This window comes from Palaemon carinicauda, chromosome 13 (genome assembly GCF_036898095.1).
Source record: "Palaemon carinicauda isolate YSFRI2023 chromosome 13, ASM3689809v2, whole genome shotgun sequence".
NCBI lineage: Eukaryota > Metazoa > Arthropoda > Malacostraca > Decapoda > Palaemonidae > Palaemon > Palaemon carinicauda.
Genome location: NC_090737.1, coordinates 145,379,186 through 145,385,415, shown reverse-complemented (window position 1 = coordinate 145,385,415; position 6,230 = coordinate 145,379,186).

The following is a 6,230-nucleotide window of genomic DNA, read 5'->3' as shown; positions in this document are numbered from 1 at the left end:
CGATATATTCTTCAGAGTCATTACTTATGACTCCTACACCATCTGAAGGAGATATATACCAATTCTGGCAACCAGCAATAAAGAACTGTCAGTTTAGTATTTTTAAACAGTCTCGACGGGGTGGACGCAACAAAGGGGACGAAAATGAAGAGTTGGGTTTTTATATACAATAAAGAGATTGTTCTGACGTGGAGAAATGTGAAAATGGTAGTGATGTTATCTCTATTGTTTTTGTTTGCTAAAATTTCTCGTATTTTTCTCAAAATTTACAATTTATATATTTTTGGGCTCAAGCCATGTCGTCCTGATGGAAGCTAGCTTACTAGTGGCAGCTTTCTAAGGGATATTTGGCTACAGTGATACTCCCAGAGATTTTATCATAGGTCTCCAGAATTCTAACTCCTGGCGCGAGTATCCTTAAAATTTTTCTTAAGGATATCGCATAATATCAGGGGACGTATATCTTGATACGACACATGGCAATCTTCACCACGAATAGAGTTTTCGCTCTAAGGGGGAAGAGTGGCAAAATTGAAGGGAGCTGTTATCAAGGTTCCTCTTTTTCCCTACTATTACAGGGCCCAAAATGGCCGCCCATTCCTTGTTTTGTAGAGCTTTACGCACGGTGTACTCCCTGCTTGCTCTAGTGTTCTAGACCGTTATTTACGAGGATTTATCATGCACTCTCCAGCATCTTCTGCCTCTGGAAAGTTGAGTGTTTAATCTTTCCTGTGTATAATTTTTAGCTCCTTCCTCACAGTTAAATTAGCATAATTTAGATGTGTTTATCGGAGCGTAGCCGGTAACCGGAGGTGCCATTTTGGCCGCTGATATTCCCCATGCATGCCTTATTTAGTCAGCAGAACGACGTTCCCGGTATTTAGCTTTAATGAATTATAGCTATTTAGGCAAAATTATACTAGTGAAGATAAGATCATGCACGTATATTTCCTCTTCCTTAAATGTAACGATCGTATACGTTAGAGTCTCGGTGATATAGCGTAGCCGAGATCTCGCCCCGCGTTAGGCAAACCTAGCCTACGCGCTTTAGTATACTTTTGTACATTATCCCCGTTTACCCTCGCATATCGTTTTATCAATTCAACAGGAGATAGTTAATCTCCAAGAATTAATTATATAATTCGATACTCGTCTCTTTCAGAGATTTAAGGGTAAACCCTTCCTTCCCTCTGAGTCTTGCCATTAGGCGACAGCCCTATCTTGGTCTTGCCATAGAGTAGTATACTCCGGCTTGACTAGGCTAGTGTTTTTCTGTCTTCCCCCTTGCCGGCGAGTATCCCGGCTTGGTATTATGACAGTAACTCAGAGTATTCAGTCTTTATGCCGACAACTCGGCTGCCGGGGGAGTAGTGACTTCCCTGCCGGCTTACAGTTGCAGGCATAGGAAGCCTAGCTTCCCTAGTTCGCATCCGAAGTGGTAGTACAATGCTGCCACATCTTCCTTGTGGTCTAGAAGACATGTCTTGTTTCGGCAAGGTCCTGGGCTGAAGAATCAATATTCTTCTGCTTCCCAGGACGGCGCCGATATTGAAGCGATGTTTCTGATTGTGACTGGAGATGGCTGGCAATCCTGCTGCCTTCTCCCGACACAACACACAAGACCCTTTCCCTGCCTGTCATGGGTAGATAGAATAGTATAGGAAAGAATGTTAAAACATGTGATTTTTCTACTCTTAGAGAAGCGGATAGAGAGAGAGAGAGATAAGGTCCCGCTATTGTTTATTGAAGCTGTCATCGTCAAGATATTTATTATGTGCCTAGGCTGGCGGTCTTTGAGCACAACGATCCCCTGTCTATAGCGGACCAAGGAAACCATAGGAGAAGAAGAACAGTGTTTGTCGCCGAAGGATATACATTAGCTGAAGGAGTCAACGTTATGGAATTTGATTACACCAGCAGAGCGTTCGCCTAGGTGTTATCAGCGGTTTTAAGGAACACCAATGAGGCTGAAGAAACGAGAAAATTTCCTTATATGGAACTGTCCATAGTTAACCCCTCCCATACAAGGATATATAAACTTCCACGCTATCGAGAGAAGGGAGAGCCCGAAAGACAGAAGTGGAGGAAGGACAAGAAAGAGAGAGAGAGAGGGAGGACAAGCTCAGAGAAGAAGAGAAGACTTAAGGACCAGAATGCAGACGTAACCAGCTTTGTCCGAGATGTCGGAACGAGTTGCCACCCGCCCTCATTACCAACGACGAAACGCCAGACCTGAAATATCTCCGTCCCTGTCAACCGTCGAGAGCTGCTGAGAAGAGTAGTATTCTTTTTGTATTATTTATCTACCATCTTGACTGTTCCCCTATTTGCTGGAGTGTAGTTTAATCAAATGATTTTCTTTGTTTAGTTCAGTGCTTCCTAAGTACTCAATCAAGAAACATTCACCTTTGACTAGTTGTAAATAAAATTATGTTTTCTTTTGCGAGTTTTCTTTCTATATTTCCTATTGTTTCATTGTGGTTTTCAGTCGAAGAGTCCCCATTTCATTAATCAATTCAACAGAACCTGGTTCGATCCCCACGAGGATCGTAACACTGCCACTCTCTGTCTTTTAGCGATAGCCTAGCCATCGCATGTCTTTGGCCGGTGTCCTACAATTTCCCCGCTTGTCGGGTGGGCTGTGGTGCTGGCCGGGCTCCTACATAGGCAGCTTGATAGCCGCTCTGACCTTCCCCCTACGGACGCAAGACTCCGGGAGAGGTTGTTCCGGCCATGACGGCTGACGGTGGGAGACCCTAATGTCTTTGAGTGTTCTTCAGTCCTCCCTTGGACTGCCATCCACATTCCTGGAACCGGCAGTGGCCGGCAACAGATCTTGTGGCTAGGTGGAAGCTAGAATGATTCATTCCCCCCTTCCATTTGAACCCTCATTCTGGAAGAAGGCAGTAGGGACAGTAGTACCTACACCCTTATTTATTGTACTAAACTATAATAATAAGGTAGCCCTTCTCTACACGCTTTCTCTCTCTCTGTCGGCTAGTGCCGCCAGGTACCAACCTAGCCTGGACCGTGCCGCCAGGTACTAACCTAGCTGGCAACATGCTGGTTGAACTCGAGTATATGCTTATACAGTAGCCAGTATTTCTGCAGTATAGTACATAATGCAGGCAGAAAACTATATTATATATTATACAGTAGTTTATATTTTCCAACATACCCATGTATCCTTTCACAGTCCATTGTTGAGACCAATCATAATATTGAAGTGAAGTATTCCTTCAATACACTGGTGAATCATAGTCATCAGATCATACTTTACCCCACAATATTAATACTTTTTATGAAAGGGTTAATGCTAGTATACACTAATTCTAACTTTAGAAGTTAGAACCCTTCTACTCTAGTTTTCCCTTAATAAGGAAATTCTAATATTGATATTGAGGGAGGTCATAGCAATTGGCTGGATAGGAGGCACAAGTATGTGTGTTTCCTATTTCCTTTCTAGCTTACTATCCTAAGCTATAATGGTTAAGATAATACTAAAAATTAATGCATGACATTTCATTAATTTGTCAAGTTTGATAAATTACCGAATACTCATTTCAATTTCCTTTCTTTACAGGAGGACTAGAAAGTGAAGTGTGAGGTTATGTACTGTAACCACAAAAGTAGGAACTTTTGTGGTGACACTATGTGCAGGTCTCATGCCGCTTGCGTAGTGACAACCGAAACCTTGAGGTATTGGGACCCCAAGGACTGTAACGTCTGCTCGGCCTTGGTGACCGAGGGTCTGGCGACCACAAGTCGAGCGAGTTGAGGGATGCAGTTCGTGAGAAGCTTTGGAAATGAGTACGAGGGTTCCAAAAGAATTCTCCTGCACCGTACCTCACTAACGATAGGATGAGAAGCTTGCTGTTCCCAAAGGCAACAGCTGATGCCGTCGTGCCCCAGGCACAACCCGGGCCTCCCTGCGTCCCGATCGCAGTCGAGGCTGATGTCAGTGAAGCCATGCAAGGCATGGATATCCACCAGGAGGAAAGGATGTCAGAAGTGTCCACAGAGAAGGATCTTCTTAGAGACGATCCTGAAGAAGAGTCTACTCTACCACCCGGAGGCGATGATGACTACAACTCGAGGAGGAGCCCCTTCTACCTGTGCCGGCAGCAGAGCCGACACTGTCTACGTCTTTGGCTCGTACCCCTCCATTAGACACGATGGGTCATGCAGTTTTGGCCCACATTACCACCCTAATGGAAAACCTACGTAAGCAGAATGTAGGTATGCAAGAAAAGATGACGAAAGAGTTTCGTGAAGCGACTCGGATGGTCACCTCCCGAGGATCTTACAAGCAACCCAGAGTGCAGGACCTGCCACCCTGCTCCGAGACCAATCCCTGGAGGCATGCGGAGTTTATGCCTATCACTAACGGCAAACTCTACATCTCGGAGAAGTTGGGAGCCGTCCACCTGGACAACATTGAGTTTTGGCCTAACTTTAGCGCTTACCCGGAGTGCTTCATCCAACTGAAGTGTGAGCCAGCATCGAAAGAAGAGACGGAACCAAAGGAGGTCACAGTATTCGACCACGACAAGGCACAGGCTCTCTTGACGAGTAGCCTGAAGAAGGCAGGATATACTAACTCGCAAGTTTCTGCACTGAGCAAGAAACACCCTACCTTTCTTGCTCCTTCTTCGAGAGCATTCCCCTTCATGTCGAAGGCTTTTCAGAGTGTCCTCAAGGTTGTTGAGGCAGGCAAACCATGCCCTCTGGCCTTGCCCACAGATGAGAAGGAATGGAAGGAGGTCCAACTAACCTTCTCAGTAGGAAAGCTTGACGCAGATATCGTGGGACAGCAGTTCAGCGAGAACCTACCGAAGTTTCCTCTTGCGAAGGGAGCAAGAGACAAAAGAGAGGCTAGCCACTTCTCTATCCCTCCAGAACTGCATAGAGATGTGTGCAGACCACAACAGCACCCCAGATATGCTCACGGTCCTGGCCAAGATGCACATGGCCACCTTCGTAAAGGACCTGTACACCTTCGTGAAGGGCAGGAGAGCCTGTAGGTGTGGCGGGATGTAAACAAAAACAAACCCCCACACCTTTGATCACTCTTACTTTCAAAATATCCCACAATACAAACTTTCCCCTTACTTTACTTCAAACTGGACTATTGCACGAAGGGAAAAACAAACAAAACATAACCTTAAAACTATATTCACCGCAACCCAAAACAAAAATCACACATTAAATTCAACAGACAAAAATAACAAAAATTGCTGTATAAATATATATCGGTGCGTGAGGGTACCGAGAACTCACCAATCACAAAAACTTTACAACCCAACACCAACAGTCCCCATACAGTAACGAAAAACACTTAAACACTAAATAAATCACTTAATACTAAACCCAATTATATACCACAACCCAGAATAAATCACATCTAACACCAACATAAGCGAAAACGCTAAAATATTTAATATATAAGTTGTGTGGTAACCGTCGTCCACAGACTCACACACTGGCAACAGTCCTTGTAGCCAATTGCCACAACTTCCAGGCAAACAGTAACTAGTCAATTCGACTGTCCATTCACATTGTCGGTGTTCATCATCATCATCGTAAAGAATAAATCTATTTCCAGCCGGGTCGTCAACGCTCAAAATTCTCTATTTATATAAATATCCACAGTCTAACTATGTTCATTGTACGGTCCAGGTCGTCATCAGCATGCTATTCATATTTACAAGGCAAGACAGGCAAGCAACACCTTCAAGGCCTACATTAACTCCAAAGAGTGTAAAGGATTCCAAAGAGCCTAAAGGAATCCAAAGGAGGAATTACGGCCTGCAATAAAAAAGAAAAAAAGCTTACGAAAACTCCTAACTAACTAAACTATCGCACTATAATCAAAGATAAATAATAAACTTTCTATCATTCATGATCGTGCCTAACAAAAATAAATAAAACAGTACTTACTCCGATATAAAGAAAAATCACTTCAAAGCCAGCTGTCAATGAACAAAAAACCATAACCGACTCCTGCTACAGTCAAATATCCAATGCTTTCGCCCAAGACATTCATTACCGCCCTAACCTAGCTAAAAATGTAAACAAACAATCTCAAATATACCGACAGTCTTTCCCACTACAAACAATCATTCGCTAACTACCGATTGTTCTTCGGCGCGCACCACGGACACACAAACACAAACACACACGCACACACACGCACACACAAACACACACGCACACACAAACACACATAC